Below are 12,696 nucleotides of genomic sequence, written 5' to 3' on the forward strand. Positions count from 1 at the left end.
GTCTTCCTTTCATCACCCTACCACTGTAATTTATGTCTTAACCATCAGTTAGATTGCAAAGGTGTGACATTTTTGCACAACTTTGCAACATTTCATACTAGCATCTAGTTTTAGGTTGCATTGCAACAATTAACCTTTAGTCACATCATCACAGAGGTAGAAATAGTACATTGAATGAAGGCTAACCAATTCAACCAATATGCACTCCATCAAAGATGCTTAGAGTTTCATGTTGTGACCATGTGAAAAGTAAATAGGCTCAGCTAATTTAGTTCATCACATCATCATGGATGATTAAGCTTAACTCAGAGTCAGGGCAGCAAAGTGGTGACCCTCTTGTTTGCAACATTGTAGGGAGTTAATACTAAACCTTGGTTAGAGTGGTGATGTTGTGTGCTAGGATTAACCTCAGAGAGAAATAACAGTTACATGAAAATATAACCAATATCAAAAAATAATAGATTACACATAAGAGAACACAAGACACCAAGATTTAATATGGTTCACCCAATCGTTAGGCTATGTCCACCAATAGCAAGTCCAATATTATTATTATTTAGTGATTAAAAGTTTTAATCCCTTATAGCTCAATACTGCCGCAAGAACCAATTTTTGTATCACAGATTATGAAAATACCTAACCCTAAGCCCTTTTTATACAAACTCTTTTCCACTTACAAAATTAGGGCTAGAATAATAGGAAAATAGTAGCCAATGCCTTTTACAATATAAGGGAATTTTTGACTTCGAGGGCGCTACCTCAAAAAAACCCCATGGGGGTGTTGCCCCTTGACCACATCCTGTACTACAATAGGGAGCTCACCTAGGTGCTACCTTAAGACCCCACAAGGGTGGTGCCCCTTGACCCTATCTTGGGAGTGCTACCCCCAAACCCCTGTAGAACTAATCTTGAGGGAAAACATGATGAATAAACCTCTATGTCTAATTAGGCTCCACATCACAACATTGTGATCCCTCCTTTCTGGCATAATCGTAGGAGTTTATGGACTAGCGATGGTTTAGGTTGTGAAGTAGTGATTCCATGTTGTGAATGCATTTGCAAGGTTAAATGTTGAACCATGGGTTAAGGCTATGAGATGGGGAAATTTTTCAATCGCTTCATCACATGCTTAAAATTGCTAACCTTTGGTCATGGTGGCGATGGTGCAAAATGTTTGTTTTCTTGTTCATGGGGTTAGATCAGAGTTAAAGTCTTAAGTCATGAATGGGCTATCAATGATTAGAAGGTTGTCTTTTTATGGTCATAGGTGTTCAAGTTGTTTTTAGGATTTGGATTTTGGTTTTATGAATGATGATTCTAGTTGTTAAGTACTTAGTAGTTGCAATATCATAGGCATTTGATGTCAGCATTAATTCTAATCTATGAAAGGGTGACTAGGGAAAATCAATGTTATTCTCAGGGTTACTATAGTTAAGAGAATAAAGAGAAATGTAAGCTACAAAGTTGAGAACACTGGAAAAGTCTATAGGTCAACAAATAGATAGAAGGTTGAGTGAGGTGGTGAAATACTTTAGGGGCATTGAGCCATGTGGCAAGTCTAAGGATTGACTCCATTTGATTTATTTATTTAGCTAATCTTGGTGTGTCAAGAACAAAGAGAAGAAGCTTCTTAATTGTGAATTGATCCTTTTGATCATCTACAACCAATATTTTATTTTCTTTATGCTTATTTAATGTAGTTTTCTTCTGCATGTTGCTTTCTTATCCATCTACCCAACTAGAATGATGATGGCCATTATTTTTGTCCATTCAGAACTAGATTTGCACATAAAAGATTTGATTTCCTTTATGGTGATGGGCATCTAATCATGATCTCTTCTTCTCAAAAATTATTTCTCCTCTACAATCTCAACTCTACCTAGTCAGATTTTGAGCTCAATGTAATATCAAAGTTATGCCTGAACTCTATAAAAGACAGTTGTAAATATTTATAAGGGGATTCTCTCCATTTTATCATGTTTACTTGTAGCAGCCTTAGGCTCTATAACTATAGTCTTTGCCTCCCATTAATGAAATAGCTCCCTTCTTTACCTCTTCTTGTCATTCAATCCATGCATGTATTTTTTCTTGTTTTGAATATTTCTTTTTGTTTTCTAAAATTTGTACGTTGTGTCCAAACTATTGATATTTTTGTATTGTGAAGATGTCTTTCCCTTCAACATTTGATCAGTTCAAAACCTGCATGTGAATTCTTAGATAGTAGAATAGAGTCAAGACTAGTGTATTTGGAATTTTCATTAATGTGTTGTGCACCCCAGAGAAGAGTTGGAACCATCTCAATTAGGTGAATCACCCCCCTTTAGATTAGATTAGGTAGTTTGATTTCATGCATCTCCTTCTCCCTCTTCCTTCAAAGAGTAGTTAGGTGCATCCTAATTATAACGAAGTTAGCCTTCTCTAGATATTTGACCTCAGATTGCAAGTACCAAACTTTGAGGTCATTCCCATGTTACACGAGGTTGCTTGAGGGTCATACCTCAAGAAAGGGTGAAAACTTTTGTGTCAATAGTAACCAATTAGAAGATTAGAAGGACTAAGTGACAAAAAGGGTGAACTTTGGATCATTGATTATGATCTAGAACCTTCAAAATTTTCCTATTTTAAGAAGGGTTCAAACCTTAAATTAGTGTGTGTGAAAGAAGACCATGAATGCACAAAAGGGCTAAGGATAGAGTGAGGAACGATAATTTTGATAAAGTGATTAGATAGAGAAACCTAACAACAAAGGGAAAAATAGAGACAGTAAAATATGAAGATCTTTAGATAAGATAAAGAGAAGATCTATAATCAACTTCATAAGAGAAAACAAAAAGGATCAGGTACTGAGACATTATAACTAGTGTATCAAGGAAAATCTCTTAACATAGTGGTTTTAACAGACCTAGTTAAATCTCCTAATAGAGTGCTTACTTCATTGTAAGTTTAAATCATTCAATCATGGTAGAATTAATAGTATTGTAATGCTTTTAAGCAAGTAGACCCCTCACAGAGTAGAACATCAAAAGTGATCAACATTTGTAGCCCTAATAGGTGAACTTTATTATTACATTAGTGGAGATTTGTGGGTCTCATCCCCATACCAATTTTACCTTCACCTTAGAGGATTTCTAGGTAACAAAAATATTTGTGTTATGTCTTTACATGTATTTTCATGTTGATGGATGTGATGGATAGTTCAATCTATTTCAATTTTATAGTTTATTTACATGGTGTATATGATATGAGATGGATTGGGAGTGAATTTAGTTTTTAAAAAAAAAATCAAGGAGTTAAAAGTTTTCATAGATCCTAATTCACCTCCCCCCCCCCCCCCCCCCCCACCTCTCAGTATATTGGTTCCCAATAAGACTTCCAATGAGTGTGAATCTTCAATTTTGTATGACATGTGATTTTTAAGATGTCATTATCTCAAGAGGAAATGAGAAAAAGTTTCATCATTCCTTTGTTTAGTGTTGAATAAACCACTCAAGGATGCATAATGTTTAATGTTATAAGAGTATTGTGCCACAAATTTGTTTTTTAAGGCATTGAAGGATGTAATGGGTCCTCATGGTAAGTTCATCAACCATTCAAGGTTGGATCCCCAAGGCTCCTTATAAAAAGTCTCTTAAGGTAATCTTCACTATAAGAGACCTCTTGACATAGGACACAAAACTCTTTGAGATGTGTGTTGGGGAACTTATAACTCATATATTTGTCAAATTTTGGGATTTCAAAGTTTGGGGGAAATAGTGCCATATTAATCAACTTGTCAAAGGGGAAAGGAAAAATCTCATCAAAGAAGAAGTCCTTTGTCCCTTTGTTGTTTCTCAAATTGTGGGCATAGTTCTTGAGGTCATTTAATTATTAAGCCAAGTATTGAGTTTGTTGTGTTTGTGGCCATTGTGGATTGAGATTGAGTCCTCCTCCAAGATTGAATGAGTTGGAAAATGGATTTTGAGGTGGAGGTAGAGGTGGTGGTGCTCCATTTTGATTGATGTATTAATATTATGATGTCAGGAATAGGACTAACATTTTCAACATGTTTGTCAAAATGTGTAGATATGAGGAATATATGGGTTGAGTTGCAACCATTGCTGGTTCTATAGGTATTTTGACAATGTTAAGCCACCCTATGAATGGACATTTTGAGCTCGGCTATGGGATGCATGTGTGTGTGTGTTATTGTGTTGGCAAAAGAAAAAATAACCTATTGGATATGTTTTGCACTAAATTGAAAGACAAGTTGTTCTAATCCTGACTTAGGTGCAAAATTTATTTCCACTACAAGTCTTTTTGTTTGTTTGACATTTGTGCTTCAGTGTGATTTTATAAAACTAGAGCTCTTTCTTTGATGATTTATCTAAATAAAGTACTTTCATCAAATTTTGTGGGAATATTAACTCCATCCTTTGCAAGATTTAGGAATATTTTAATTTTTTTTTTCCATATAAATTTCTTTAACATATCCAATTTGTATGATCTGTAAGGAATTATATAATGTCATCAGGAGGGCTACCATCCTGAGTAGGCTCTTCATCTTTGTAGGTTTCTTCTTGATTTGGGGCCTCAATGCCCATGTTGACATTTGGGAAGGGGATTTAGGCTACCTAGTTGGTGTTGGTCAAGACATTTTGATGTTTAGATTAGGCAGGAAGGGGTCTTCAAACTCTTAACTTGCCAACAATCGAGACATAGTATTAAATGTGATTTTTTTGGATCATGAGGGGATCATGCAAGTGTGACCAAGGAATGGATGAAATATTACTGAAGAAAGAGGAAGGATATGAAAGACAAAATGAACCTTGTACAAAAGAGGGAAAAAATGTTACGATTAATTGATTTGATTGATAGAAAGATTGATTGGTTTTGATGTTAAAATTTTGACTAAGATATAAGACAACCTAGATGTGAACAAGAGAGCTTATGGATTTTCAAATCAAATATGATATTGGGTACTAATGTCTTTCTCCTACTAGAGATGGAAAAATTATCTTAAGAAAAATATGATAGCAAATAGAGGACTCAATATTTGGAGATGGACCAGTGATCCAAAATGAGAGAGAATGGACTATGATAAATGTTTTCCAAGGATGAAGGCTTGATATTGTAGATTTGTAGCTCTTACTACCTAGGATTGGATTTTTAAAAAAAATTGATTTGATGAAGGATTTTTTTGAGAATAGATTGAAGAAGTTAATCAAAGAGGGAGATTGTAAAGGGAGATTGTTAGGAACATACAAGTATGACTAATATGCTTCAATCATTTTTTTGTCATTGATGTTAAACCTACACTTTCTGGTAAGATAACTACTTATAAGATTTAAGTATTATCACTTATTTGATTGATGAAGAGGATTTGATCAAAAGATGTAACAATATGACCTAGAGGAAAGGTTGAGTTATGATTATGTAAAGGAGTACAAGAATCAGTTAAGATAGTGATGATATGATGTATTGATAATCTACTTAAGGTTACAAAGGTTAGATACACTAAGAAAGTTTAGAAGAACAAGTTACATAAAGTTTGTCTGCCAAGCTTGATCGAGTGGATAGTAGGCGCTAAGAAAAGTCAGTGCAAGGCAAAAAATTAGTTGGAGCTGAGTAAAAGTTTATTCTTGTGTATGCCTAGTAGAACAATTGATGCCTCATAAAGTTTAGATGATGTTGAGCACCAGTAAACTTTACTTCATGCCAAGTGATTTTATAGAGGATGTCGAGAAACATAGTATGTGTTGAGGATCAAAAGCAAGATAATGTCAACTTGCTGCATAATTTTAAAAAACATGAATTTGATGGATCTAAGCTAACAAGTTTGTTTTCTTGGATTATGTGAACTAGGTGGAAGATAAGGTTGATGAGTTGGTGGTATAGAATTCAAAGTAAACCATTTTAAGGCAAATTCAAAGAGGATTCAAGGAGAAGTCTCTAGAAGAGATATGGAATGTGGGGTAGATTCATTGTATCCTACCTAATCCATCTAAACCCTAAATTGGACAATAAAGAATGAGCAATAAAAATATTTTAATTTCCTATTTGTAGGAATAGATGGTCATGAAGCAAGGTTGTCATATGCAACAACCTAAGGAAGGCAAGGAGTCAAGGGTTTTGCTTCATCAAGTGACCTAGAGAAGAGTTTGTAATGGCATGTTAAACAAGAAGGCTTAAGGATATGAATGCTTGAAGAGTGAACAAGCTATCAGAGCTACAATATATGAAGGCCAAGTAGAATAGAGAACTAAATAGTGATCTATAATCTGCAATTGAATTTGTAAGTTATTATCAAATCAAGCCTTACTATTACTTTCTAACAATTGTATCAGTTTAGGGTAAATCCTTTGGAATAAGGTTGACCTGATAGTCAGTTGTAAATATTTTAACCAAGTGAGATTACAAGTGAATGGTTTAAAATCTTCTAACAAGGCTCACTCTTAATAAGGTGATTGAAATCTTTTAACAAGGTCACAATTAACAGTGTGTATTGTAACCTTTAATAGGGTTGGCCTTTCATAGGGCATCACTTTACAAGAGTGAAATGAGTAGCATGTTACTAGTGATTTTTCCTAAATTCGGTTTTCACATAAATCATTATGTCAAGTGTTTTGATGAATCTGTTATGTTTCATGTTTACATTTCTACAAGTTGATTTTGTTAGAGTAAATAATTATTATTTACCCTTTTACTTAAGTTTACTTAGGTTAATACATTTATTGAATAGTTTTATTTTATGAGTTGTTGACAACACAAGAGTTTGTTCCTATCTAAGTCATACTTATCTCCTCACCTTGATCAAGGATATCCCACCTTTTGTGGACACATGCTTAGTTGTCAACCTTATCTTCTAGCACTTTCCAACTTGTTCTGCAAGCTTCCTTGAGGCATTTATATTTGGGCTCTCTCATTGTATTTCATAACTCTCAACTCATTTTCAAGGCATATTGTATAGCAATACATTTTCATTGTTTGCAATCTTCTCTCTCAATCCATTTGCTATTTTTCTAAGCTCCACCTCTTACTTCTTTGGTTTACCTTTGACAAGTTATTTGCATGTAGGTGATCTTGGTGAGCTATGAAGTTGGCTTTCATCAACTTCTACATGGTAGTAGAGCCTCCATACTCCTTCTTGGTTGAAGGATTTTTGAAGCAACAATTCGGAGACACAAACCCTACTTTGTTTGTGCATTTTTCTTTAATTGGGGGCAAGCACATTTTTTTTGTAACACTTTGGGCCTAAAGAGATGCTTCCATTGAGTTTAGAAGGCCTATTATAGTCAAAAACCGTATAAATTTTTTTGATTTTGGTGATAAGAGCTTAGGGAGGGAAAAAAAAATTAGTTCAAGCATCATACAGACCTATACGGATGAATTAATTATGCTTTTAATTAAAACAATCACAACACTAGGTAGCCACCATTGCACCACCCTAGTGTTGCCACTATGCCACTTGAGCTCGATCTAAACACCGCAACCATTGACAGTGCAGCTGCAGGGTAGTCGTTGTGCAACCGCTACTTGGCTGGCTTGCCACCCTCTCAGTGATGCCCCCAATCTCCAACACCTACATCGAACACACCACCTAGATAGCACCACCTCAATGAAGGTTCCTCCACTCCACTCCACCTAGCCATAGACCCTACACAGTTGGCATTCCAGCAACACTTGGACCATTATGCGGGTGCTATGTGGCACAAGTGCCACATTGGCACTTGCCATGTGGCCCTTGCCACATCAGTTGCCTAGTCAACATCTTGCCACATGGATGCCACATGGCTTCTTTTTTTCTTGTCATGGCTGCAAGGACATCAATTTTAATGTAGTGACTTACTGACATCAGCATGATATCAACACTACATCATCACACCTATGGGCTCACCAGAGTCCTTTTTGACCTACTTGCAATTTTTGGGCCATATCTTGAGCATAGGGAGGTATTTTTCTAATCCAAAAGAGGCATCAAAAAGTTAGTTCCAAGACAGAGACATTGGTGTAGGTATTTTTAGGTTTTGATGCAATTTTGTTGCCTAGTTTGGTAGTAGAAGTCTAAAGTTTTATTTTTCACTCCAGCAAGCATATCTTTTGCGTCCCATTTGTATTTTTTGAAAATGTTATATTTTTGGAAAGCTAGTGACCCACCTCACAATAGGTGTATCATAGTCATCCACTAGGCCTTGCTTAGGAATAATATATTCAAACTAAGGACTATTTCTCCCACTACAAGGTGCATTTAATTTTATCAACCGAAGGACATATACTTGAAATGGTCAGCACCAGTATGTGCACTAGGTCTCTTAATGAATCACTAAGCTTATGCTATAGGAAAGTAAAAATGCAAGGAAAAGAAATTACACTATTGCTGCAGGAAACTAACACACTTAACTCTACAAATATTAGAAATACAATGAAAAGATAACAAATATTCCAACTTGGCTCATCCACTAAAACTATTCTCACATATGATGTAGGAACATTCACAAAGTATGATGCTATAGGAAGGAACTCATAACTTCTAACTAAGATACTATGAATGCTTGGAAATAAATCTATTCTATCCTAATCTAATCCACCTTCCAAGTGGGCCCCCTTGGTTGGCTTCTCTAAACTATTAACACAAGATAAAAGCCAAAAACTATTTCATTCAATTTAGAAATTCATTACATAACACAGAATTGTAAAAACACAACTGTAAAAGTTAATAGTCTGTTCTCAAAAATTATTTCTTCTAACTAGTTCTAAAACTTAACACACTTGGGTCAATTCCTATATATATAGGAAATCGCCATTTATTTCATAATAGAAAAGTAAATGACCTAGCTTAAAATCTGCAAGAGAGAAACTAGGAAGATAACAATTGAAGGCGAGAAGAAGGAATAACGGCTTAAAATGAGAATAACAAATTCTAAACATCTGCTCACCATAGAGTAAATGCAAAGAAGGTAATATGTCTTCATAGTTCCTCCTTACTTGCTATCATGTCTTCTAGAATCATTACAACTTCCTCCACCATGGTTTCTCCTTGGCATTCTTTTCTCTTTAAATGATGTTGACGCTTAGCTTTTGAATTCCTCCAATCATCTTTTAGTCTTCATTAATAGGTTAGTTACAACAAAAAACATGTTTTCAAATAAAAATTTATCAAATTAAATTCAAATAGAAGAACACACATTTTGATAACTATATGAAATACTGCATACTATATATAATATTAGCAAAAGATGGCATAGTTTCTACCCCATAGGTTCATCATAAGTTCAGTACACATAGGTCCACAATTTTTTTAACAAAAAAAAAAATAGCATCAACAAAGTATCTTAAACATCATAAAATAAAGGCAAATTTTAATCTCATCATCTACCCCCTGCCAAACTAATGCTTGTCCTCAAGCATTGCACTTCCTTGTTAGTGACCTAAACTCTCCAATTTTTGTTCTTCCTTTTCTGTTACTCTTAAAAGTGTAGTAAAATCCTCTTGTTCTCTCCCATACTTCTCTCCTATGACCTTCCTACAATTTGTCAAGTTTGTCAACATTAATGTCATGCAAGGGCCACAGGAACATTGGAGGCTACATTGTTAAGGGACACCACAACTCTGGTTTGGGCTACTTCCCTAATTCTAGATATTTTGGAACTTTGTTAAGTGTTTCTTCCAAGTTAATAGGGCTATGTGGTTCTAACTTCTTAAGAGATTCAAGTAGTTTGGCCCACCTACTCCTAGCACTAGTCATGGCTCTCTAAAATGCAAAGTAGGGAAAATTTTCATATTCAACATAAACCTTAGTTCTGGCACTGAAGATCTTCTCCCTCACTTCTAGTTTTTTCTTTCCATAGGTCAATGTGAACCAATCCCTAAGCATTTCATCTAGCTTACTACTTTCTACTCTTAAAGGTAAAGGTTCTATTCTTTCTTCATCTCTAGAGTTATTCAACTACCTGTCATAATTCACTTCATTGGACATCCATGACATAATGGCTTGTAGGTGTACATCTCCTATGTAAAGCAAGGGAATACATTTAGTCTCCAAAGGAATAACTAAAATATGAACATATAATTCACACAATAAGTTCTACTGCCATGGTGGTAGAGTCTGATATAGTCCATAAAATTCCTGTGTTGATTTAAATTCTGCATTCGCATTCTTGAGAGTTAACATTAATTGAAACAAAAGAAATTGTTCTTTCAAGTAGAGAGCATAAACTATAGGTAGTGGCCTACAAGCAAGGGCCTAGTCAGCTAGCTTAAGAGCATGGTCCATGCACAATTTTCAGATTTCTAGTTGTTCCTTTAATTCTTCAATTTCCTCATTTTGAGAGACTATGATCTTATTCATATTTTTCTTTTCTTCTTTCCACAATACCTCAGCAAACAAATAGTGTCCATATAATTGAAAGATGATTTTCTATAGTGTGATAGCATTGTGTTCTTCTTCATGATCCCTTTTCCTCTTTCTTTTTTCATGCCATAGATTTTCTACTAAACCAATGATCCATGTTGATCTATGTGTAACTAAGGCATTGTTTGGATCAATGTATTTAGGAACTGTCTCATCTCTACAGCTAGATGTGTCTAGTAAGTTTGCTGGGGTATCATCTAGATTTTATCTAATTTCTTACCTACACTCTTCAGTAGGATTATTAGGAGTGCCTGTAATCTCAGGATGACGGGGAGAATGATTAGAAAAAAATTTCATAGGGGATTCCCTAGTGGATGTTTTAGACAGAATAGGATCTTTTGAAACTTGCCCTCTCATTCTAGGGCTTCTTCTTATAGGGGTTTCTTCTTGTGTTACAACCTTTAACCTACTCTTCCCCTTGGGTGTTTTTGTTGCAGGAGTAGTTGTTGCAGGACCCTTCTTTGTTCTCTTTTGTTTTAGAATTGTAGGGCTTGGTTCTTGCTAAACAAAAATTTCTTCTGGCAAATTTTGTTTCCTCTTATCTTTACTGGTAGCAAGTTTAGGAATTTCTTGTATAGGTGGAGGCACATTTTCTTGAATAGGGGTAGTTTCTTGTTCATTTCCCTGAGTCCTTTTAGTTTCAATTTCTTGAATGTTTTGTTTAGTAGGCTCACTAGTGGGAGCTACATTTTCCTCACTACGTTGTTCACTAGGGCCAGCTTGGGGTTGCAGGGTTTTAAGTTGCACAAATTCATCCCACATTAAGGGGGATACATCCCTAAGTGACCACTCTATTAATAACTTAATTAAAGCATGATGAGTAACAAAATTCTCTTTTCTTTTTTGAGTCTCCTCCACACTAATACAAATCATATTATATAAGAAATTTGGAATATTCACAGCAAGATTATGCCTTGCACAACTAAGTAGCTTGAAATGATGTGCATGCAGGTATGAAAATCTTCCTTCGCATGTAAAATACCTAATTATGTGCATTGTTAATTCATTTTATGGTGGCAGAAATGACATTCTCTTGCACCCTTGTTTTGTGACGTCCAATTGAGGATCAGGCAGCCTAGTAAATTGGGCTCTCACTGACCTAGCATCATGCATGCTAGGGTAGTGTTCTCTAATTGTAGGTAACCCAGTTACCTTAGTGATGTGCTCCTCTATTGCAACTACTATTAAGCCCCAAATAGAAGCTTCTCCCTCATCGAATGTCCTTGTAAATTCTCTAGTTGCCTCTTCATCATATGCACTTAAACTTAAGAAATACACTAGCCATCCACATGCATTAAACCTTCTTACAGCTTCTACGTCTAAGAGCAACACAGTGTGCTCTACCAACTCTCTCCTTTGCAACTGCCCACCCATTTTCTTAACAATTCCTCTGTTTTCTCTATTTTCTTCCTTTTTTGATTCAAGCTTCAAACTAATGTGTTATTCTTTAGACTCATCACACTTCTTTGTTTTAGGAAGAAATTAATTGTCATAACAAATTGTTATGCATAATAATTAAGTTTTGAATGAAGGTAAATCATAAATTTGTGTGAGAATCATCCAAAACAAGGTTCAAATGATGAAAGCAAATTAAACATAAGTCACATCATAGCTTGACATAGAAAATCATTCAAAAATAGGGAGTACAACAACTCACTTTGCATACTTATGGCAATAATTTTTTATTGATGAAGGGTAATGCAAAGATTTAGAAAATCATCATGGATAATTAGACATGTGTTTGGATATTATGACCTTCCCTACCCCCTACTAAATTTAGTCAAGTTTCCTCACTTGTCAAATTTAGTACGAGTAAGGGACTAGCATAACACGACCATTATATAGACTATGTAGTATTAAATATAATTACCAAAATCTATGGACTATAAATGAAATATAATTTGAAAATGTTATACCTGTCAATTTGATTGTTGCATGCACTAAAAGGTGGTAGAAATAATATCAGTGGCAGCATCTATCAGCATTTCACAGAATTTTATTGAAAACATAGAAAATTTGATGATGTGGAAAGTGGGTGGATGGAAGATAAAGAAATGAGATGAGATGGATGGGTGGAAGGTAAAGAGATCAGATGGAAAGAAAAAGTGAATGGAAAAGTAAACTTTATGCAAACATAAATTTTTTATTATGAGCATGCATAAGAAAACTAATGTTGAAGAGGAACAGTCGAAAGGTTGACACCTTTGGCTGTAGGAAGAGTTACATGAATTGTATTTGAATTCAACGATTGGATCTGCTGTAGGAAATTCACTTTTATTTGTGTTCATTTGTATAACTTGAGTCTGTGA

The sequence above is a fragment of the Cupressus sempervirens genome, chromosome 8 (assembly GCF_028749045.1).
Source record: "Cupressus sempervirens isolate cs-2001-9-10 chromosome 8, ASM2874904v1, whole genome shotgun sequence".
In the NCBI taxonomy this organism is placed as follows: Eukaryota; Viridiplantae; Streptophyta; class Pinopsida; order Cupressales; family Cupressaceae; genus Cupressus; species Cupressus sempervirens.